The sequence below is a fragment of the Bombina bombina genome, chromosome 2 (assembly GCF_027579735.1).
Source record: "Bombina bombina isolate aBomBom1 chromosome 2, aBomBom1.pri, whole genome shotgun sequence".
NCBI classification, from domain to species: domain Eukaryota; kingdom Metazoa; phylum Chordata; class Amphibia; order Anura; family Bombinatoridae; genus Bombina; species Bombina bombina.
In genome coordinates this window covers 1,002,602,568-1,002,629,347 of record NC_069500.1, presented here as the reverse complement: position 1 = coordinate 1,002,629,347, position 26,780 = coordinate 1,002,602,568, and positions in this window count along the sequence as shown.

Here is a 26,780-nt window from a genome sequence, read left to right as displayed (position 1 = left end):
ATGGGATACCAATACCAAAGCTAAAGTACACGGATGACGGGAGGGACAGGCAGGCTCTTTATACGGAAGGAACCACTGCCTGAAGAACCTTTCTCCCAAAAACAGCCTCCGAAGAAGCAAAAGTGTCAAATTTGGAAAATTTGGAAAAAGTATGAAGAGAAGACCAAGTTGCAGCCTTGCAAATCTGTTCAACAGAAGCCTCATTCTTAAAGGCCCAAGTAGAAGCCACAGCTCTAGTAGAATGTGCTGTAATTCTTTCAGGAGGCTGCTGTCCAGCAGTCTCATAGGCTAACCGTATTATGCTACGAAGCCAAAAGGAGAGAGAGGTAGCCGAAGCTTTTTGACCTCTCCTCTGACCAGAATAAACGACAAACAGGGAAGACGTTTGTCGAAAATCCTTAGTTGCCTGTAGATAAAATTTCAGGGCACGGACTACATCTAGATTGTGTAGAAGACGTTCCTTTTTCGAAGAAGGATTAGGACACAAAGATGGAACCACAATCTCTTGATTGATATTCCTGTTAGTGACCACCTTAGGTAGGAACCCAGGTTTAGTACGCAGAACTACCTTGTCTGAATGAAAAATCAGATAAGGAGAATCACAATGTAAGGCAGATAACTCAGAGACTCTTCGAGCCGAGGAAATCGCCATTAAAAACAGAACTTTCCAAGATAACAACTTGATATCAATGGAATGAAGGGGTTCAAACGGAACCCCCTGTAAAACATTAAGAACTAAGTTCAAACTCCATGGTGGAGCAACAGTTTTAAACACAGGCTTGATCCTAGCTAAAGCCTGACAAAAAGCTTGAACGTCCGGAACTTCTGACAGACGTTTGTGTAAAAGAATGGACAGAGCTGAAATCTGTCCCTTTAAGGAACTAGCGGATAAACCCTTTTCTAAACCTTCTTGTAGAAAAGACAATATCCTCGGAATCCTAACCTTACTCCATGAGTAACTCTTGGATTCGCACCAATATAAGTATTTGCGCCATATCTTATGGTAAATCTTTCTGGTAACAGGCTTCCTAGCCTGTATTAAGGTATCAATAACTGACTCAGAAAAACCACGTTTTGATAAAATCAAGCGTTCAATTTCCAAGCAGTCAGCTTCAGAGAAATTAGATTTTGATGTTTGAAGGGACCCTGGATCAGAAGGTCCTGTTTCAGAGGTAGCGACCAAGATGGACAGGATGACATGTCCACTAGATCTGCATACCAAGTCCTGCGTGGCCATGCAGGCACTATTAGAATCACTGATGCTCTCTCCTGTTTGATTCTGGCAATCAATCGAGGAAGCATCGGGAAGGGTGGAAACACATAAGCCATCCCGAAGGTCCAAGGTGCTGTCAAAGCATCTATCAGAACCGCTCCCGGATCCCTGGATCTGGACCCGTAACGAGGAAGCTTGGCGTTCTGTCGAGACGCCATGAGATCTATCTCTGGTTTGCCCCAACGTCGAAGTATTTGGGCAAAGACCTCCGGATGAAGTTCCCACTCCCCCGGATGAAAAGTCTGACGTCTTAAGAAATCCGCCTCCCAGTTCTCCACTCCCGGGATGTGGATTGCTGACAGGTGGCAAGAGTGAGACTCTGCCCAGCTAATTATCTTTGATACTTCCATCATTGCTAGGGAGCTTCTTGTCCCTCCCTGATGGTTGATGTAAGCTACAGTCGTAATGTTGTCCGACTGAAACCTGATGAACCCCCGAGTTGTTAACTGGGGCCAAGCCAGAAGGGCATTGAGAACTGCTCTCAATTCCAGAATGTTTATTGGTAGGAGACTCTCCTCCTGATTCCATTGTCCCTGAGCCTTCAGAGAATTCCAGACAGCGCCCCAACCTAGTAGGCTGGCGTCTGTTGTTACAATTGTCCAGTCCGGCCTGCTGAATGGCATCCCCCTGGACAGATGTGGCCGAGAAAGCCACCATAGAAGAGAATTTCTGGTCTCTTGATCCAGATTCAGAGTAGGGGACAAGTCTGAGTAATCCCCATTCCACTGACTTAGCATGCACAATTGCAGCGGTCTGAGATGTAGGCGTGCAAAGGGTACTATGTCCATTGCTGCTACCATTAAGCCGATCACCTCCATGCATTGAGCTACTGACGGGTGTTGAATGGAATGAAGGACACGGCATGCATTTTGAAGCTTTGTTAACCTGTCTTCTGTCAGGTAAATCTTCATTTCTACAGAATCTATAAGAGTCCCCAAGAAGGGAACTCTTGTGAGTGGAAAGAGAGAACTCTTCTTTTCATTCACCTTCCATCCATGCGACCTTAGAAATGCCAGTACTAACTCTGTATGAGACTTGGCAGTTTGAAAGCTTGAAGCTTGTATCAGAATGTCGTCTAGGTACGGAGCTACCGCAATTCCTCGCGGTCTTAGTACCGCCAGAAGAGCACCCAGAACCTTTGTGAAGATTCTCGGAGCCGTAGCCAATCCGAATGGAAGAGCTACAAACTGGTAATGCCTGTCTAGAAAGGCAAACCTTAGATACCGGTAATGATCTTTGTGAATCGGTATGTGAAGGTAAGCATCCTTTAAATCCACTGTGGTCATGTACTGACCCTTTTGGATCATGGGTAAAATTGTCCGAATAGTTTCCATTTTGAACGATGGAACTCTTAGGAATTTGTTTAGGATCTTTAAATCCAAGATTGGCCTGAAAGTTCCCTCTTTTTTGGGAACCACAAACAGATTTGAGTAAAACCCTTGTCCTTGTTCCGACCACGGAACCGGATGGATCACTCCCATTAATAAAAGATCTTGTACGCAGCGTAGAAACGCCTCTTTCTTTATTTGGTTTGTTGACAACCTTGACAGATGAAATCTCCCTCTTGGGGGAGAGAATTTGAAGTCTAGAAGGTATCCCTGAGATATGATCTCTAACGCCCAGGGATCCTGGACATCTCTTGCCCAAGCCTGGGCGAAGAGAGAAAGTCTGCCCCCCACTAGATCCGTTCCCGGATCGGGGGCCCTCGATTCATGCTGTCTTAGGGGCAGCAGCAGGTTTCCTGGCCTGCTTGCCCTTGTTCCAGGACTGGTTAGGTCTCCAGCCTTGTCTGTAGCGAGCAACAGCTCCTTCCTGTTTTGGTGCAGAGGAAGTTGATGCTGCTCCTGCTTTGAAATTACGAAAGGAACGAAAATTAGACTGTCTAGGCTTAGGTTTGGCTCTGTCTTGAGGCAGGGCATGGCCTTTACCTCCTGTAATGTCAGCGATAATTTCTTTCAACCCGGGCCCGAATAAGGTCTGCCCTTTGAAAGGTATATTAAGCAATTTAGATTTAGAAGTAACGTCAGCTGACCAGGATTTTAGCCACAGTGCTCTGCGTGCCTGAATGGCGAATCCGGAATTCTTAGCCGTAAGTTTAGTTAAATGTACTACGGCATCTGAAATAAATGAGTTAGCTAACTTAAGGGCTTTAAGCTTGTGTGTAATCTCATCTAATGGAGCTGATTCAAGTGTCTCTTCCAGAGACTCAAACCAAAATGCTGCTGCAGCCGTGACAGGCGCAATGCATGCAAGAGGTTGCAATATAACACCTTGTTGAACAAACATTTTCTTAAGGTAACCCTCTAACTTTTTATCCATTGGATCTGAAAAGGCACAGCTATCCTCCACCGGGATAGTGGTACGCTTAGCTAAAGTAGAAACTGCTCCCTCCACCTTAGGGACCGTTTGCCATAAGTCCCGTGTGGTGGCGTCTATTGGAAACATCTTTCTAAATATCGGAGGGGGTGAGAACGGCACACCGGGTCTATCCCACTCCTTAGTAACAATTTCAGTAAGTCTCTTAGGTATAGGAAAAACGTCAGTACTCGCCGGTACCGCAAAATATTTATCCAACCTACACATTTTCTCTGGTATTGCAACTGTGTTACAATCATTCAGAGCCGCTAACACCTCCCCTAGTAATACACGGAGGTTTTCCAGCTTAAATTTAAAATTTGAAATATCTGAATCCAGTTTGTTTGGATCAGAACCGTCACCCGCAGAATGAAGCTCTCCGTCCTCATGTTCTGCAAATTGTGACGCAGTGTCTGACATGGCCCTAATATTATCAGCGCACTCTGTTCTCACCCCAGAGTGATCACGCTTACCTCTTAGTTCTGGTAATTTAGCCAAAACTTCAGTCATAACAGTAGCCATATCCTGTAATGTGATTTGTAATGGCCGATGTACTCGGCGCTACAATATCACGCACCTCCCGAGTGGGAGATGCAGGTACTGACACGTGAGGCGAGTTAGTCGGCATAACTCTCCCCTCGTTGTTTGGTGAAATATGTTCAATTTGTACAGATTGACTTTTATTTAAAGTAGCATCAATACAGTTAGTACATAAATTTCTATTGGGCTCCACTTTGGCTTTAGCACATATAGCACAGATATCTTCCTCTGAATCAGACATGTTTAACACACTAGCAAATAAACTAGCAACTTGGAAATACTTTTCAAGTAATTTACTATAATATGAAAACGTACTGTGCCTATAAGAAGCACAGAAAAAGTTATGACAGTTGAAAATTAATAAACTGAAAAGTTATAGCATCAAATCTTTGTAAAAAACACAATTTTAGCAAAGGATTGCTCCCATTAGCAAAGGATAACTAACCCTGATAGCAGAAAAAAAAAAAAAATACAGAAATAAACGTTTTTTTATCACAGTCAACTACAATCTCACAACTCTGCTGTGAGTGATTACCTCCCTCAAAACAAGTTTTGAAGACCCCTGAGTTCTGTAGAGATGAACCAGATCATGCAGGGAAGACAATAAACTTCTGACTGAATTTTTTGATGCGGAGCAAAAGCGCCAAAAAAGGCCCCTCACACATAACAGTGAGAGAGATCAGTAAACTGTCATAAATTAAATAAAACGACTGCCAAGTGGAAAAAAATAGTGCCCAAAACATTTTTTCACCCAGTACTTCAGAAAATTAAACGATTTTACATGCCAGCAAAAAACGTTTAACATTAATAAATTGAGTGTTATTAAAAAGCCTGTTGTTAGTTCCTGCAAATTAGGCTAAAGTTTTATGCATACAGTATAATTCCAGTGAAGTGCCATTCCCCAGAATACTGAAGTGTAAAATATACATACATGACAGCCTGATACCAGTTGCTGCTACTGCATTTAAGGCTGAGTTTACATTATATCGGTATGGCAGAATTTTCTCATCAATTCCATTGTCAGAAAATAATAAGCTGCTACATACCTCTTTGCAGATTAATCTGCCCGCTGTACCCTGATCTGAAGTTTACCTCTCCTCAGATGGCCGAGAAACAGCAATATGATCTTAACTACTCCGGCTAAAATCATAGAAAAACTCAGGTAGATTCTTCTTCAAATTCTACCAGAGAAGGAATAACACACTCCGGTGCTATTATAAAATAACAAACTTTTGATTGAAGGTATGAAACTAAGTATAATCACCACAGTCCTCTCACACATCCTATCTATTCGTTGGGTGCAAGAGAATGACTGGTAATGGCAGTTAGGGGAGGAGCTATATAGCAGCTCTGCTGGGTGAATCCTCTTGCACTTCCTGTTGGGGAGGAGTTAATATCCCATAAGTAATGGATGATCCGTGGACTGGATACACTTAACAAGAGAAAGATAGAATTGCGCACACGTGAACATGTGTTTGCTGTAACAGTGGCATCGCTTTAGACATGTTGGTCAAATCACAGATGCGCAATTCCGCTTTGAATCATTACACAATGATCACGAAAGATACAATTGTGCACACGTGAACATGTGTTTGCTGTAACAGTGGCATTGCTTTACACATGTTGGTCAAATGTATACGTTAATTAGTATATATGGGAAGAATACAGTATCCTTATTTACAATCTTCTACATTATAAAAGCTATACTAGCAAGATCAAAATAAAAAATGAACTATCTCTATCAATTGATGACAATGAAAGAAGACACAAAATGAATTAAAGCTACAGTAAACAACATAAAAGATTGAAAATAAGAATACAGGATCTCTTTAATTAGACATTAATTGAGGAAACAATGAACTCATGTGAATACAAATAGATTTTTACTTTGTCAATTAGAATTTAAAAATTAGATTGTTTGTGTCCATGGCCTGATTTGTATTAATGATATCCAATCCTCATTGAATATTTTACAGATATAGATGTTGATGCTGGAACCTCAAGCCAGGGTTCGTCACAGCATGGTATGTCTCATTTTAGATACAAAAGATATGTAGGGGGCGCCCTTGGGAGCACACTATATAAATGGAGCAGATGTAATTAGTATCAATTACTCTCTATATAGACATATACTCTCTATATACATATATATCACTACATATAATGATATAGAATGTGTGTAGATAGATAATTTGTCAAAAATATATTGCACCTATATATATAAGGAGTGACATATATCAATTAATTGCTATACAATAGATATAATAGCAAGTGAATATAATATATATTCTAAATGATATGAAGTAGACAAAATATTAGTCAAAGGACTGTATGAAATTACACAACAGATATAGATATCAAATGATATAAATAACTGAATAATGTCCTTTGTGTGGATCTTGATAGTAGTTTTACAGAGGCAGCAATCTGTGATGGTCCAGGCCAGGATCCAATTACAGCAATCTATAACAACAACAAACAAGACAGATCTGTCTTGTTTGTTGTTATAGATGTCTCATTTTAATTTACCTTCTTACAAACCTGGACATAACATTACATAATACATTCACATTGATCGATATTTATATGGATACTCTAATTCTCTTTTCTTGTTATTTTAAAATAAGAATCACGAATCAAAGTTCGGATTACATTGTAATACAAAGCTCAAATTATGAGTATTTGAAGATATCCCTTCTATTCTTGATATCTTCATTTTAATGTAATCTTAGGTTTCCTGGCCATTTTATATTCTGCCCCTGTGTAGTGCTTGACATTTTTTGGATACATTTAGACAACACTAACACATTTTTGCATATGTGCAGATTAGAAAAATATACATCTCCTATGCTTTGATTTTTTATTCTTATCATTAAAGGGACATGAAAACAAACATTTCACTTTTAGGATTTAGACAGGTGATTTACCACAAATTTCAAATTCGATTCGATTATATAAATTTCTTCAGTCTATTGTTATCCTTATTAGAAAATCATATCTTGGTATGTCTTCAGATAACAGTAGTACATAGTTGCTCCTTTAAAAAAAGATTATAAGACAATGAAGCAAAATAGACAAAAAATAAGTCTATTTGAAATTTTTTTAAATCACAGGCTAGATTTGAAAAATGAAAATTAATACAATTACACATTTTGAGTTTCATGTCCCTTTAAGAGAGAAGGATAATTAAAGAATCTTGATGATATCCTTAAATTACATATTTGATTGCAATTGCATGCTCCATCCTATTCATTACATCAACATATGGACTAGACAATTCATTAACAGCGACATTGTCAAATAAAGATATTTTAATATTAAAGGGACACTGAACACAAAATTTTTCTTTTGTCATTCAGATAGAGCATGCAATATGAATAAACTTTCTCATTTACTCCTATAATCATATTTTCGTTATTCTCTTGGTATCTTTATTTGAAAAGCAAGAATGTAAGTTTAGATGCAGGTCCATTTTTTGGGAACAACCTGGGTTGTTCTTGCTGATTGGTGGATACATTCACCGACCAATATTTTCTGAACCAAAATATTGCTTAGCTGCCTTATTTTTAAAATAAATAAAGCAAGAGAACGAGGACAAATTGATAATAGGAGTAAATGTTAAATTTGCTTAAAATTACATGTTCTATTTGAATCAATGAATTAAAAAATTGTGGTCAGTGTCCCTTTAATAATAAATATCTTCATTCCTCCTTACATTGTTTTGATGAAACAATATTGATCTCTAAATCACATATTCACTCTTGGACTTACTTTATAGATATAAGCATACTCTAAGAGCACCATGATGACATCTCTTTTACAAATATCTTCTGTTTTGCATTGTGATCAATATGTGTTGTGTCCTAAAAAAAGTACTGTACATTGCACAAATGGATCTCTGTGCCACATGGCTTTGGTTTGATTTGTCACCAGTTGTTATTCAAAGTGTTGTTCGTGTGTATTATTTTAAAAACATTGATCAATAGGTATATTTAGATATGCCATAGAATCATATGAGATGAATTGTCTATCTAATATAGTAGGAAATTAAACATATGTGAAAGACATTATTTTCTTTAGAATCACCTTGAGTAACTCATGCATTTATTGTTCATATTAGTGCTCTATTCTTCACATTTCTAAGTATATTATTTTGAATATTCTATACTGATGGGATTTAGTGATGTCCAAACTGTGTTCACTAATATATATCTATATCATTAATAGATGTAGTTGTTGTGGGGAGCCCAGAGGGATCCAGCACCAATGGTGACCTGCCTTTGCAGGCTTCGGGTAAGTCTATTGACTTATTCATATGTCATTGAAGGTGTATTTTATTTTTTTTTTTTTTTTTTTAAATAATTTTTATTGAGTTATAAATACGTTACAACAAATAAATGACAGTCAATAAAAACAAAATAGAAGAGTTACAATAGTCGCTATATCTGCATATAAAGTTCAGTTTGTTGCATATAAAAAAGATAATAAACACAGATTGAAAAGAAACCTCAAATTTTCCATTTTTTGTTGCTAATTAACTTGAACATTATCAAATATTATTACGAGTGAAAATAATTGGAGTAAGATAAACTCGTAGTATACATTGCATATTTAACATCAATGCTACCTTTAAAACAAATTTGTATACTGTGTGATTCGCCTACAGTCACATTACTGCAGACTTCACAAATCTCACAAAATAAATTCTCTGTATAACTTTTGGATGAAGAGTAGTGAAATAGATTTATGTGCTAACTTATTTAAGGCATGCAAGACACACAGTATCTAAAATGAAGAAGAAAAAGCACTCTTAGCACCTGTCTTGCTACAGCTATGATACTATCATATCTGTTAGATAGATAAAATTATCTTCTGATAGATCCTATGACAAGCTAAACACACAAACTTGAGTTGGTGATTTGTTATGCAAAAAAGAAAATACATATCTTTGGTCTCACCATAAATATCATGCAATCATATCTGCCTTCAAAACCTTGACATACAAAATGCTATACTCAATTGCACAAACAGAAAAGCGTCTAACAGTTACATAGTTAAGCATCAAATAAAGTCAGAAAACAGAGATGATATATATCAGTAAAGAGTATTTGTTTGTTTTCTAGCTTTTCAATAAAATGGATGATATAGCTGTATATTGCTATGAGAACGACAATATGGAAGATAGAAAGCATAGCTATTTACATGGTTGGATCTTTCCATATACATCATATTATTGGTAATTGCGGTTATTCACGAGGGAACCGCGAGTTAAGTATCTGTTCTAAATGTAAGAACCAGAATACTATATAATAAGTGGGGGGGGGGGGGAGGTGATAACGTGAAGTAGTTTACGAAAAGTAAGTAGCCTAGGAACCAAAAGGCTCGTTGTGGGTCAGGGAGGAAATAATAAAAAAAAAGGAAATGTATGGGGCAACAAATACCTAGATAGAGTTCAATAGCACTGGGTTACGGCATCATATATATAATCTCATGAGCATGTTGGGTAACTCTGGGAGGATGAAAGTGAGCTGATTTAATAGACTGGCAGGGAAATTATGCAGAAAATAGCTGCAAGGACAATATATGACTTGCAGGACAACTTTATAATTATACTAGCGGTAGGAAATATATATTATAATTTGTGAGCATGAATCTTTTGATAACCACCTGTTTAAGCTCCCCTAGCTACTTGGATTATGAAATTGATGTCCACTGTGTAGAAAAAATAGCCAGCTTATAAGTGAAAAATATTGTGGACTATATCGGTTCGGTAGAAACAGGCATATATCTATGTTGACAGGGATATACCATGCCAGCCGGGTGCGGGCCCTACACCCGGCAACAGACACACCACATACGGAGGAGCTATTAGTGTATCACTCGCCTGAAAGAGTAGGTTAATAAGAGTCAAGCAACCTGTATCTATCTGAAATACATAAGCATATATCTTATGACTGTAACATATTAAAGAACCGAACAATGAGCAAATTAAAATGACATTTGTATCTATGGACACAATAATATGCTAAGGTAAAGCAATCTTCAATAGGGAGATAATATTAGAACTAAGTGTACTAGAGCACAGTGTCACCTATAAATGGATTAAACATAGAAATCAGAGTATTGGACATATGACAGGAAACCATTGTCAGGAAAGAAAATATAGGGGTTAGATAGGTACATACATAAGCTTGATATAGAGTAGAGTCTGTATGTAGCACACAGGTAGTTAGTTACACAAGTAAAACAAACGACTGCAATACCTGAAGGAGTGTACTGCCAGTATCCCAGAGATGACCGCAGAGGAGCGGTATGAAAAGAATGGTTAGCATAAGGCAATGGAAACAGTATAAAGCAGCAATTGTTATGCCCTGAAAGTAATGGAGAATAAAACAGTTCCAACGGCATGCACAGGATTGTAGTAACGACTCGTTGCCAGCAAATATATGCATATTATCAGTGAGATAAAACGGAGCCCCACAGAACAGTAACATAATACACTATATTATATTATGATCAAAACATACGTTGGGATGTCCATATATTACATAACTGGGGATGGGTAATGCACCGGTAAGTCAGGAAATCAAGTGCAGGACTGCCATACAGCTGCAGAGTAACCCCAGAGCCCCTGCAAGTTCATCCTGTACAGTTAAAGAAGAGTGAACATTTTCACCTGCGGTCCCACTGATAGAGGTAATGGCAAATAGTCTTTATCCCACGCCGGATCGCCAGAGAGACCTCTCACTATTTCCATAGCTCCTGGGTTCACCCAGGGAGAAGGTGTAAACCACGCTCAAGCTCAGCTTCACAGAATGTCCGTTATCGGGAGAAGCCTGAACATAGCGCTTCACTTTTATGCTCCATACATGCAAAACTTTGACCGTGGCCTGATCCAGCTGATCCCCGACAGAGTGAGCAAGTGTGCTAGTGTGAGGGAAAGACGGACTGCTGAGCATCACACCCGGTGCCCCCTCTGAAGCGTTCTCCTGTGTGTCCAGTAGTGTCTCCATTGATTCTTTTAACTGTACCCCCTGGTAGTTGTCAGTACTCTCTGGGACAGTATCTATCACAGATAAGGCTAGTCCGATATCTATCGGACTCTGTGGAAAAGAGCCAAGTGCTACATCCATAGAGTTTAGGAGTCTTGCATGGTGGATGTCCAATAAATCGGCCAACACTGTGAGAAAAGTGGATGGCTCCATCCTCTATTATGTGCTTGATATATGGTAACACAAGTGTAGTGTCCAACTCTGAATAAATAACAACATCAGGTCAGCATTGTATCTGAAAGTGTTGTGGCGCAGTTAAAACAAAACCGCCATTTTATGTTCGCAAACCAGGGGAGTTCAGACGATAACCAGATCGTTGCACCATAGCCCAAGACTATCCTTAGAGTTGATAGCTCCGTATAGCTAGTAGATTTAGCTGTTCGTCAATCAACTTTTCATGCCCATGACACTCTATAGTTATATATTTGTTGGTTCTTTTGTAATTATACTTGCGCAGAGCTATGCACTGAAGCAGCCATCTCTGTCCTGAAGGTGTATTTTTAATAAATATTATGATCATGATTCTGATGAAGCATTCCATTTGAATAAAACATATAATTTACTCCTCTAAATATATATGTATTTTCTTTTTTTAAGATTAAGATCTCAAAGCTTCTTAGTCTACACCTTTGTGCTTCAGAACATGGATAGCATATGTTTCTTTTTAGCATAAATTTAGACAACAATCATCAAGTGATACACACATGAGAACTCTTAAATGATCCATGTACTCAGCTTTTGAGAATTTTTTAAAAATACAGACACTAAAATGTAATTATTACTCATCGAGAATTACAAATCTAATTTCATTTGTATGCTCCATCAAAATGATGTAATTCCTAACTTTGGTTCAGTATATCTTTAATGCAACATTGATGTGTGTCCTTGAGCAACAGTAGCATATGTTAGAATATTTGTTTTTAATGTGTACACAACATATTCTGTTTTACAGAGATTGATGTAACATGTGGGATGGAGGAGGAAGTGGCTCCCTTGGAGTCTGATGGTATGTCAAATATATATAACATGTATCAAACATGTATTATTGTTTTTAAAACATTCTCTGGAAGAAAAACAAAATCTACAGCTTTGTCACTTTAAAAATTATTATTCCATTATTTTTACAATACACTACTGCCCCCCTTTCTATATCATGCAGCATGAACATATGTTTTTATTTTTCTTTCATTTATGTATGATTTGTCATTAATGACATCATGATGTCACATGCATATTCCATGCAAAACCACAATAATCATCTTCTGATTGTACAGACAGTCATTGCTATTCATCTGAGTGCCTATATGCAGACCATATCCTTGTCATCATTGTTTATAAATACTAAAACCACTTCTAAGTATACATAAAACATAATCATGTTTAAATGCCTTGATTTGATTTCATGATGTATGAGATGTTAATATATTTTTATTATATTTATGTGTAGACTGTCCATTTCAATACATAAAACATTAATATTCCACAAAATTAAAGCATGCATTGATAAATGTCTCTTAATATTGTGATGACATACATTTAATCCTAATGTAAAAGAGAGATTCACAACATTCATCTGAAAATTGAATCAGATGATAGAGAAGATTATATTATTAATAGATAATATAAATAGTAGTATCGACTGTGTATATATTTTGAAGAGTAATTGATTGAAGCATCAAGCTTTAAATTAGAACATTAAAGATTACAAAGGCAATGACCGAAATATATATGTCAATCAGTGTGTATCTGGTTTAAAAGGTTAGGTGGAGTGGACATTTCAATTTCAGAATATTACACACTACCATATTATTCAATTTTTGAATTTTCAGAAATCAATCCATGGGCATGTGTCTAACAGAACTCTATTGCATTTCAATATCAAATGCATACATGCATACCGAAATATTATCCAAAAGATAAATATATTATCAAATCTTAAATATTAGCACATAATGTTGCCCTTGATAAATATGATTTGTAATGTATTTATGAAATGTTACATGAAAAATAACAGGGAAGATTCAGAGTTGAAAGGATCAATGAAATCTTCAAAGTAATTATATTTGAGTCCAATCAATTAATAACTTAAAACATAGTAATTATTGTGACCTTGTATCAATATTTTATGAGAACAAGAATCCAGACTTTAACTAATGTTGAATCGTTTCTTTAAAGATAATATTTTTTTATATCATATATATCTATATATTTTTGTTATATATTTCAGATGGACCTTCCACTTCTGGGCATCAGCCTCCCGTCCCTCCCCAGACAGAAGCCCCTCCCCAGACAGAAGCCCCTCCCCAGGCAGAAGCCCCTCCACAGGCCGCTCCCCAGACATAAGCCACTCCTGGCCCTTCCCATTCCTCCTGTCCTGTCCCTCCCAAAAAACGCCCCTTTGCCCCCCCTCGCCGCTCTCCCCGTATTTCCGCCCATACAGCTCCCCCACCTGCCCAGCCCTCAACTCACCAGGCCCCTGACTCCCCAGCTGTACGGGCTACCCCAGAGCGGCAGCCCAATCCCATCCCTCCCCCCTTCACTCCCCAGCCAGACTTTCCCCCCAGTCCCCACCATCATTGTCCTGGGTGTCAGATTGTCCTTCCCAGCCACAGATGTAAGTATCATTCGAAATCCACATTATAACATACTTTATCTCATATCACTCCTTATACCAATCACCACTACATGGATAGAACAATAGAAAATTAACTTTTTAGTACCTTATCTCTTCTATAACCCACTGGGAGTGTAATTTCTTCTGCTTGCTGTGTTTACACAGCTTGGCCTCGAGACCAAAAGGTTTAAGGATAGGTGTGGATACCACAGGCTAAATAAACTATTTCAAATGCCAATGTAAGGACAAGGAAATACTTATAAACAATTTAATACACTCAAGCAGGTAAAGTGGATCATTGTGAACCAATAAAAGGGGAGAACATTTTTGAGTAAACAGTCCCTTTAATGTGTTATGTATGAAGAACATATTTAATGTGTAAATATTCTATGTAGAATATTTAATTATAATAATGATTTGTCTTTATTATTACAATGTCTCTTTGCTCTCTTTTTAATATGTTCTGTAATTATCAATAATTTTCGTTAATTTCTTTATTTTAGGTTGTGACTCAGTCTGTTTCTGGGAAGGATGCATGACACCATGCATGCCCAGCTATGGATTCAGCGCTTGACTCTTCAACGTATGATGCGTTTAGAGTCAATGCATGAATCTGCAGCTGGAAAAGCACAGGACGATGAGGGTGATGCTGATGCCCCATAAGTGGAGAATCTGAAGCTGCTCCGAGGGCGCAGATACCAATCTTCCATCCACATGTTAACTTTGTTCCAGATATTGTTGCCATTTGGCCTTTTTTGTTTTTTGTTGTGCCTGTTGCACTCTTTCACCTTGTCAGATGGCTCCAATGGGGCTGTGTTGGTCCTTGTCATCTCCCTCCAAGGACTGTGATGCACTATGACACCTTGTCAAATGGCTCCAATGGGGCTGTGTTGGCCCTTGTCAACTCCCTCCAAGGACTGTGATGCACTATGGCACCTTGTCAAATGGCTCCAATGGGGCTGTGTTGGCCCTTGTCAACTCCCTCCAAGGACTGAGATGCACTCTTTCACCTTGTCAAATGGCTCCAATGGGGCTGTTTTGGACCTTGTCAACTCCCTCCAAGGACTGTGATGCACTATGGCACCTTGTCAAATGGCTCCAATGGGACTGTGTTGGCCCTTGTCAACTCCCTCCAAGGACTGTGATGCACTCTTTCACCTTGTCAGATGGCTCCAATGGGGCTGTGTTGGCCCTTGTCAACTACCTCCAAGGACTGTGATGCACTCTTTCACCTTGTCAAATGTCTCCAATGGGGCTGTGTTGGCCCTTGTCAATTCCCTCCAAGGACTGTGATGCACTATGGCACCTTGTCAAATGGCTCCAATGGGGCTGTGTTGGCCCTTGTCAACTCCCTCCAAGGACTGTGATGCACTATGGTACCTTTTCAAATGGCTCCAATGGGGCTGTGTTGGCCCTTGTCAACTCCCTCCAAGGACTGTGATGCACTCTTTCACCTTGTCAGATGGCTCCAATGGGGCTGTGTTGGCCCTTGTCAACTCCCTCCAAGAACTGTGATGCACTCTTTCACCTTGTCAAATGGCTCCAATGGGGAAGTGTTGGCCCTTGTCAACTCCCACCAAGGACTGTGATGCACTATGGCACTTTGTCAAATGGCTCCAATGGGGCTGTGATGGCCCTTGTCAACTCCCTCCAAGGACTGTGATGCACTATGGCACCTTTTCAAATGGCTCCAATGGGGCTGTGTTGGACCTTGTCAACTCCCTCCAAGGACTGTGATGCACTCTTTCACCTTGTGAGATGGCTCCAATGGGGCTGTGTTGGCCCTTGTCAACTCCCTCCAAGGACTGTGATGCACTCTTTCACCTTGTCAGATGGCTCCAATGGGGCTGATTTATCAATATGACTTTTTGCAACGTTATCTTATTTCTTTCTTTTTTATAACATCATAATCAAATAAATGTCATTAAGATTTTATTTGTCCTCTTTATTGATGTCCCTGATTAAAATCTATATTTTATGTGGTTAATCCTTAAAGGGACATGAAACCAAAAAATGGTCTTACATGAATCAGATACATAATCAATTTTTCAATAAATATAATATTTACATCTCTTATTTAATTTGCTTCATTTTCTTGATATACTTTGCAGAAAGGTTTATCTTTGCAAGATCATGATTATCAGAGAAGTGAGGTTCTAGATGTTGATTGTTGTTTGTGTATATATATATATATACTGTATATATATTGGTTGTTGTTGGCTCATCCATGTGTTCATTTCTAAATAATTCGTGAAGTGATGCACCTTTAACAAATGATCCCAAGTTTATTAAACTGAGATAATCGATGTAAATTATGAATTTGATGGCAATAGTATCCTCTTTGTGAATCCTGAACTTAATTATTTATATTTCATGTCCCTTTAAGTGATGCTGACCACAATTCTTTATGAATGGATATGCATTTATAAATGTTTTTGGTCCTTTTGACATCAACATAGACATAAATTAATTTTTAAAAAGGTTATTTTTGAATGTTGACAGCACATGTATTCCAAATTCACTTATATCTTATTGTAGTAGTCTAACAAAAGCAATCACTGTGTGTAATGTGCATATTTTAACTGATTAATATGTTTCTCTTATTATTGTTTCTGTTTAATGATCCACTGATATATTGCTATAGGTAGGCTGACCATATTTCAACTTGAACAAGTGACACATATGATAAATACATGTGTCATTATTCTTATTCAAAATAAATCTTCAAACATATCTGAAAACATCCCTGACATATGTATTTTTCATGTGTCCCTTTTTAAAGCGTAAAGATGGACACCATAGCTATAGTTAACATATAATGTATACCCAATCCCTATTTTCATAATGTATCTCGTAGCATTATTTCTCATTTATGTCTAACATACGATTATTTAGAATTTTTATTTACATAACTTCTAAAATTTTCATAAGTCTCTTTGTGTCATTGGTTTAAGGAGCAGCAGGGCACTACTGGTCTCTAAATGAACACATAGGTGAACCAATGACAATCGGTATATATATGTAGCCACCAATCAGCAGTTAGAACATCTTATTTTTCTACTCTTGAGATTACCTCTAAGCACATTTCATCAAAAGATAACAAGAAAAAGAAGCAAATTTAAATAATATACTTAAATTTTAAAAAGCAGTTCAAATTTCAATCTCGTACATACAGTGGGGAAAAAAAGTATTTAGTCAGCCACCAATTGTGCAAGTTCTCCCACTTAAGAAGATGAGAGAGGCCTGTAATGTTCATCATAGGTATACCTCAACTATGAGAGACAAAATGTGGAAACAAATCCAGACAATCACATTGTCTGATTTGGAAAGAATTTATTTGCAAATTATGGTGGAAAATAAGTATTTGGTCAATATCAAAAGTTCATCTCAATACTTTGTTATATATCCTTTGTTGGCAATGACAGAGGTCAAACGTTTTCTGTAAGTCTTCACAAGGTTGTCACACACTGTTGCTGGTATGTTGGCCCATTCCTGCATGCAGATCTCCTCTAGAGCATTGATGTTTTGGGGCTGTCACTGGGCAACACAGACTTTCAACTCCCTCCAAAGGTTTTCTATGGGGTTGAGATCTGGAGACTGGCTAGGCCACTCCAGGACCTTGAAATGCTTCTTACAAAGCCACTCCTTCATTGCCCGGGTGGTGTGTTTGGGATCATTGTCATGCTGAAAGACCCAGCCACGTTTCATCTTCAATGACCTTGCTGATGGAAGGAGGTTTGCACTTCAAATCTCACGATACATGGCCCCATTCATTCTTTCATGTCCACGGATCAGTCGTCCTGTTCCCTTTGCAGAGAAACAGCCCCAAAGCATGATGTTGCCACCCCCATGCTTCACAGTAGGTATGGTGTTCTCTCTCCTCCAAACACGACAAGTTGTGTTTCTACCAAACAGTTCTACTTTGGTTTCATCTGACCATATGACATTCTCCCAATCTGCTTCTGGATCATCCAAATGCTCTCTAGCATACTTCAGACGGGCCCGGACATGTACTGGCTTAAGCAGGGGGACACGTCTGGCACTGCAGGTCCCAGCTCTCTGCAGGTCATTCACTAGGTCCCCCCATGTGGTTCTGGGATGTTTGCTCACCGTTCTTGTGATTATTTTGACCCCACGGGTGAGATCTTACGTGGAGCTCCAGATTGAGGGAGATTATCAGTGATCTTGTATGTCTTCCATTTTCTAATTATTGCTCCCACAGTTGATTTCTTCACACCAAGCTTCTTGCCTATTGCAGATTTAGTCTTCCCAGCCTGGTGCAGGTCTACAATTTTGTTTCTGGTATCCTTTGACAGCTCTTTGGTCTTCACCATAGTGGAGTTGGAGTGTGACTGTTTGAGGTTGTGGACAGGTGTCTTTTATACTGATAACAAGTTCAAACAGGTGCCATTAATACAGGTAATGAGTGGAGGACAGAAGAGCCTCTTAAAGAAGAAGATGCAGGTCTGTGAGAGCCAGAAATCTTGCTTGTTTGTAGGTGACCAAATACTTATTTTCCACCATAATTTGCAAATAAATTCTTTCCAAATCAGACAATGTGATTGTTTGGATTTGTTTCCACATTTTGTCTCTCATAGTTGAGGTATACCTATGATGAAAATTACAGGCCTCTCTCATCTTCTTAAGTGGGAGAACTTGCACAATTGGTGGCTGACTAAATACTTTTTTGCCCACTGTAATTGTGGAACATAAAATGTGTGTTTTATGTCCATTTAAACCCTGCTGCTTCATAAATAGTTAATAATCCTCCTATTATAATGAAATATATCCTTGTTACCAAGAATGGATTCTATTTCATATATCACAGTATTACGTTATCTAGCGTGACATTCATAGATAACAATATAGCACATACAAGTTTTTAAAATATAAATACATTTCTTATTGACATGCAAAGCTGTAAAAGGAGTCCAAGTATTGAATGACGTTTTTACGCGTTCTCGGATGCGCCATGTTGGTTAAGACGTCACATGCCAAGCTGTAAAATTTCAAGGATTGGCTGACAGTTTTTACGCAACCTCGGATGCGCCTTGGATTTGCTGACGTTTTTACGCAATCTCGGATGCGCCATGTTGGTTAAGACGTCACATGCCAAGCTGTAAAATTTCAAGGATTGGCTGACGTTTTTACGCAACCTCGGATGCGCCTTGGATTGGCTGACATTTTTAAGCAACCTCGGATGCGCCTTGGATTGGCTGACGTTTTTACGCAATCTCGAATGCGCCATATTGCTTAAGACATCACATGCCAAGGTGTTAAATCCATCTGATTGGATTACATAGTCCTGCAATATTTGATTTTGCACGTAAACAACGTTTACGAATGAGAAGCCAAGTTTAAAACCATGGCGAGTATGGATTGTGTCAATCATGTACATTGTTGAACTATAGCTGATAAAGAACACAAAAATCTCTTTTGATGGCTGTCTTGTTGAAGAAACGAATGAAGGCAATATGTTTCCATGCATAATATATTCTGAGGCAAGTGCAAATCCATGAATATAGTCCATCTTGTTTAATATGTTTGTCAACAATATTTTCCTTTTCATAAATAATTACTGTGTTGTGTTGAATTTTCTACATATCTAATTCCTAAAGATGCGCTATTGTATTTGAATCAAGACATCAATATGCATTGACCTTTATCATATGCTAAATATATGAGATGCCTACTTATTCTAGATGTTATGTCATGTTATTTTTTCTTAAAGGGACATTATACACTCATTTATTCTTAGCCTATATGTTTTGTAGATGATGTATTTATATAGTCCCTATTTCTTTTAAATGTCTAGTTTTGCTTATGTTTGAAAACCATTGCTGTGATTTTCTGACTCCTAACCAAGCCTCAAAGTTTGATGTGAGTACCATCAGCTACCTTCTCCAGGTTGCTCCTGTTTGTGTAAAGGGTGTTTTCATATGCAAAAGAAGGGGGATTGTTTTATTTCCCACTTGCAATGGGCTTTCCAGCTAACTTTTCAACATAGCTAAAGTGAGAGTTTCTAAGTAAGTCTTTAAACCGTTTTATCATGGATTTTTATATCAGTATGTGGGCATCTTGTTCTTTATAGTAGTGTCTATTACATGCAGTTCTCTGAAAATGAGTGTATACTGTCCCTTTAATGTAAATGCTCAGTATTGTGTCATGTATGAGTTCCACATTGTTAATCTCCAAATATATTACTGTGAGCATATATTTCTAATGTAACTTAAAAGGACATGAAACCAGATTCCTTCTAAATTAAATGTCTTTCTTAAATATTTAAAACACAATAATGTATCTTTAAGAAAACAGACTTTATTTAACACGTCGATAGAAATATGGCATACAGGCTTAGTATCCTATTCAAATATTTTCTTGTTTGAACAAGTACATGTAGATATACCAACAATCCCTAAGGATTAGTATATGTTAGCATATGTTCTTATTTAAAGGGACAGTCAAGTCAATCAAAACAGTTATGATTTTAATCTCCAAAAATGCAATTTGTATAAAATATATTTCAAACGTTTATCACCAATTTTTCTTATTTCTCTTGGTATTCTTAGTTGATAGTTAAACCTAGGAGGTTCATCTGCTCATTTCTTAGACCTTGAAGAGTGCATCTAATCTGAATGCATTTTGACCACTAGAGGGCATTATGTTTTGTGTTTCATATAGAAAACCTTGAGTTCATGCAGTATAGTTACCCTGGATTGATCAGTGATTGGCTTAAATGGCGGTCTGTCAAAATAAGTGAAATAAGTGGTCATTTTTCATAGGCATAGATACAAGGTTAATCACAGAAGTAAAACGTGTATTTCTCTAAGTCTGGTTTTTCCAAACTTGATAATTTGTAATACAGTGTATTCTTTGTAACCAACAATAATTAATGTTATGACTGTCCCTTTAAGCTGTGTTGTTGGCATCAAAACAGTGATATGCCATCATGTATAATTGTAATGGTCATTTTGTTTGAGATTAGGGAAACAGTTTGGACATCACATCACAGAAACCAATCAATGTAATGAACAAGGATAGGTATGTGATGACACACTCTGCAAACAATCTGCCTCCATGGACCCGGTCCCATAGAAGCAGATTATATACAGAGTGTGCTCCACAAGTGTAAGAAGACCACATCATCACATACCTATCCATTACACATTAAATAAATAATAAATTGTTATATATATATATATAACAAAAAATACTTACTTCCTCTTCCTTCCCCTCTTCCCATGAGAGTGGGGCTCTGGGTGGGGGGGCAACAGCCCCCTCTGACGAGTTCTCATCGGAGATGTTTGGGGAAGAGGGGAAGGAGGAGAACTGGGATCACCCGGCTGAGGAAGAGATGGAGGTAGAGATGGAGGAGGAGATGGAGGAGGGCCAGGAGCAGATGGCCCAGCAGCAGATGGCCCAGGATCAGATGGCCCAACAGCAGATGGCCTAGCAGCAGATGGCCCAGCAGCAGATGACGTGTTATGCACCTCCCGGAGGACCTGCAATATATCTCTCAGAGTATGCAAGATCTCTCTTTGGTCTTGGATAAGCTCTCTTTGGTCTTGGATAAGCTCTCTTTGGTCTTGTCGAATGGCATTAATTGCTTCCGTCAGCTGGACTCTGCTTTCCACATTTTCCCTCCGGGAGGCACGCATCTATTCCAGAAAATCTCATAATTTCTGCACCTCTGCTATCTCCTCCTGAGGGGCTGCTGGTGCAGGAGGGGCTGCTGCAGGGATTTCTTCTGCAGTGGGGGCTTGTTCTGAGTATGAGGATAGAGGGATGTCTTCCATGTCTCCCCAAGGTGGCGAGCCATCTCCACCACTCTCATACCTGTGTGAAGGAGGAGCCTGTGGGTGCTGTGCTGCCTCCTCCCCGGGCTCAGACTCTGTATATTGTAAAAAGAAAGAAATTGAGATATTAGCACAGTTCCAAATAAAAATGTAAATGCTTTTGCTTACAATAGAATTACAAAGGCAGCCTCATTAATACACTTTCATATACAACAATCAATATGATTTCCGCATTTTCCAAACCGTGTTTCTGATATCTATATGGTCAATCTGAATGTGTTTTTGCATTTGTTTTCAGTTTGATTAAATGCACACCTAACCTGTAGCCTAGATACTAATGTGATGGCTTTTCATGAATTGCAACTTTCGCAAGGTAATTGTGAATGCGTTTACGTAATAATGTCTAAAAAAGCGTAATAGCGTTAATCATATCCTTAGATACATTAATTATTTTTGATGTAAAGAGATTATTAAATGAGCTTACCGGCAGATGAGAGTGGCAGGTTCCCGGTATCGACTCCTCCGATACCGACTATGGCCACCTCGGAGATGCTGGGACGCAACATTTCCTCCCATCGGGAATACTCCACAATCATTTCAGGACCGCCACCGGTCCCTGTTAGATATTGGTTCTCCCTCGAGAGCTTTCTTTTGAGTTCCATTTTGCAGTCCTGGTAGCGATGCTGTATGGACTTGACATCCCTGTTATGGACCCCCACTGCATTAAGGGCATCCCTGATCTCCAGCCATAGCTTCCTCTTCTCCCTAGGGGTGACCTTCTGAGCCTGCAGCTTCCTAGCCCTCCCCATATAAGCCTCTATGAGGGCCTCCTTCTCCTCCATAGTATATCTCACCTCCCTAGTCAGCTTGGCTTTCCCCTGTGATGTGAGCCTCTGTTTCCCGGACTGTGAAGCTCTATGCTGCCCGCCACTGGGCCCAGCCACTTGTTCATCTTGAACAAATTTGCTGGGTCCACCCACCGCTTCCTGTCCCCCTTCCTGTCCCCCTTCCTGTCCTGTTCCTCTCCCTCTCCCCCCCCCCTCTCCTGCTAACCTCCTCTACAATCTCTACAATCTCCTCTCTAAACTCCTGCCTAATCAGCTCTAATAGCTGCGGGCTAATCTGCCCCCTATCCCAAAATCCCGACATACTCCAACAAAAAGTGAATGTGCCCAAATGAAAGGGGGTCAAAATAAGTAACAAAAATGGAAGAAAAAAAAGTACTCAAAGTTTGAAAGTATAAAAATACTAAAATGAGGATATGTAAACAAAATCTAACTATGGGATGGGTATGGGCTTACAGGGAATGGGGTATGGGCTTAAAGGGCATGGGATGAAAGGGAATGGGATGAAAGGGAATGGGGTATGGAGTGTAGTATGAGAGTGGATGGGGTATGGAGTGTATGTAGTGTTATTGATAAGTGGGTGTATGTATTGAATATGTTTGCGTGTAAATGTGTTAAGTATTCAGAAAAACCACTCGCACACTCACCCAAACAAACTCTCGCTCACTACCGCTCTTTCACTATCTCACACTACCACTAACTCACTATCTCACACTACCACTAACTAACTCACTATCTCACACTACCACTTACTAACTCACTAAATCTCACACTACCACTAACTCACTATCTCACACTACCACTAACTAACTCACTAAATCTCACAATACCACTATCTCACTCTCTCACACTACGACTAACTAACTCACTCACTAAATCTCACAATAGCAATAACTCTCTAATCTCCAAAAATTCTCCAGCAACACAGTCAAAGAAGCCATGCTTGTTGTGTGCTTATATACCCTATGTAAATGTTTAATGATGTACCGGTTTGCCAAGTAAAGTATGTTCAGGTGTGCTTTGTTAGTAATTAGTATGTGTGCAATGTGTATTAGTTGTGTGAATTTGCCCATGCTCATATTGAGTTAGTATTTGTGGTATGTGTATAATGTGATGATGTCATAGTGATCGTTTTGCATAACATTGTCCCAAAAAATTATCTGTAAATGTAAATTCATATTTGTGATGGTGTCATATTTGTGAAGTGGTGTAAATGTTTCTTTGTACTAATGTTCCGTAATCTTGAATGTGAATGTTTAGTTTGTGTATGAGTGTGCAAATCTTTTTTCGTGTTGTTTTGTTCCGTGTTGCAAGATCGTAAGGTATTTCTGTATTCCTTGTTTAGAGTAAATCATGTTTATTGTTTTTCTTTTCCGATTGTGAATGTGTAATGCGTATGTGCTATGTTGCGTGATTGTTGTTAGTACATTTGAGCTGTGTTTTTGTTGTGCATTATGTGGTATACGTAATATGACAGAGCAGTGTGTATTTCTCGCGAGATCGAGTGTTAGCTGAAAAATGCGTGCTTCTTTAATTTATCATTGATCTCTATGGGAGAATGTTTAACGCTGCCGTGATTACGCATATAAAATAAACGCGGTAGTAGTGTTACCATGACGCATTACGAGGTTGTTTGGAGACTTGTAATAACTACGTTATGAAAAGTGCACAAAGAAAATAAAATACACGTAACTAACGCACCCCTCCTAACGCACAACTCGTAATCTAGGTGATAGCAAATAGGGGTTGCTACATCTGTAGATTATACATAGAGATTTATATAATTATTTAAAAAATAAATAAAATATATATATATATATATATTAAATAGGTCCTCCAAATATAACTTTAGATTAATTTATATATATAGATAAAAGCAGCATTGCTAAATAAAGTGTTGTTATATATGTGAATGTAGTTGTGTGTGGAAATAGCGCCAAAAACCCTGTGTGACCTATAGCTTTGAACAAAGGCTACCTAGCTAGCCAAGAGAAATAGTAGTGGATGTGGGGTGTTCAAACTACCAAATGTAGGCAAGGTGTGAATATGATATAGGATGTATTTGAGGTCAAAATTACTTTAATTTGACACACTATAGTGTGTTTCCACACTATAAATATAAATACACAATAAACATACAAACCTTAAAACTAATGATAAAACTATCCAGTGGCCACTGATCAATACTATGTTAAAATATTAAAAAGCAATTCTTTGATTACATCTAAATTAAGTGAGATAAGTATACCCCAAGGTATGCCAGTTTACAGAGACGGTGTAACAATGATGTGGTTGTGTATACACAATATTAAAAACGCAGATATATAGGTTAATACATATGAAGCAAAAGTGAATACAAAATAAAGTTGGGGGTCGATCCGATAAAAATCTTCGCCCGCAAAAGCCGGCGACGCCAATATTTACGCTGGTTTGGTATCACATATACGGCGTAACCTAGAAGTTACGCGCGTATATTTCTGCCGTCCCCCGTAGTTTTTTGGGCCATAGGCAGGTATACCAAACCAGCGCAGTTTGGTATCCAATATGCAGCGTAAGGACTTACGTGGCGAAAATGGAGAAATCTTACTCCATTTTCACCTCGCCACAAAAAGCAGCCGTAAGAAGCCTTACGCTGACTATTGGAGCCCCGTAACTCCCTAAACTAGCTAGAAAATAAACCTAACACCTAACGCATGCGCAATGTCTATCTACCTGTCACCTGCGATCTGCTAAATAAAACCTAACACCTAACGCATGCGCAATGTCTATCTACCTGTCAACCGCGATCCCCCCCCCCCGAAATCCCTAATAAAGTTATTAACCCCTAAACCGCCGCTCCGGACCCCGCCGCCATCTACATAAACTAACCCCCTACTGTGAGCCCCTAAAACCGCCGCCATCTACCTTATCTATCCCCTAATCTGACCCCTTACACCGCCGCCACCTATATAAAAATTATTAACCCCTAATCTAATCCCCCTATACCGCCACCAGCTATATTAATATTATTAACCCCTAATGTAAGCCCCTTACACCGCCGCCATCTCTATTAAAATTATTAACCCCTAATTTAATCTACCTACCCCGCCGCCAGCTATATTATCTATATTAACCCTAAGTATATTATAGTTAATATAGTTATTACATTATATATATTAACTATATTAACCCTAATTATATTAGGGTTAATATAGTTAATATAGTTACTATAGTATTTATATTAACTATATTAACTCTATCTAACCCTAACACCCCTAACTAAATTTATATTAAATTAATCTAATTCATGTTATAAACTAAAATATTCCTATTTAAATCTAAATACTTACCTATAAAATAAACCCTAAGATAGCTACAATATAATTAATAATTACATTGTAGCTATGTTAGGGTTAATATTTATTTTACAGGTAAATTGTTAATTATTTTAACTAGGTATAATAGCTATTAAATAGTTATTAACTATTTAATATCTACATAGTTAAAATAATTACCCAATTACCTGTAAAATAAATCCTAACCTAATTTACAAATACACCTACACTATCAATAAATTAAATAAACTACAAATATCTATCTAAAAATACAATTAAATTAACTAAACTAAATTACAAAAAAAACCAAACACTAAATTACAAAAAATAAAAAAAAGATTACAAGATTTTTAAGCTAATTACACCTATTCTAAGCCCCCTAATAAAATAATAAAGCCCCCCAAAATAAAAAAAATTCCCTGCCCTATTCTAAATTAAAAAAAAGTTCAAAGCTCTTTACCTTACCAGCCCTTAAAAGGGCCTTTTGTGGGGCATGCCCCAAAGAATTCAGCTCTTTTGCATTTAAAAACATATACAATCCCCCCCCCATTACAACCCACCACCCACATACCCCTATTCTAAACCCACCCAAACCCCCCTTAAAAAAGCCTAACACTACCCCCCTGAAGATCTCCCTACCTTGTCTTCACCACACCGGACCGAACTCCTCATCCGATCCGGGCGATGTCTTGCTCCAAGCGGCAAAGAAGAATTCTTCCTCCGGCGATGTCTTCCTCCAAGCGGCAAAGAAGAATTCTTCCTCCCAGCGACGTCTTCCTCCAAGCGGCAGCAAAGTCTTCTTCCTTCCGGCAGCATCTTCCATGAAGCGGCATCTTCAATCTTCTTTCTTCGCTCCGCCACCGCGGAGCATCCATCCCGGCCGACGACTGAACGACGAATGAGGTACCTTTAAATGACGTCATCCAAGATGGCGTCCGCCGAATTCCGATTGGCTGATAGGATTCTATCAGCCAATCGGAATTAAGTTAGA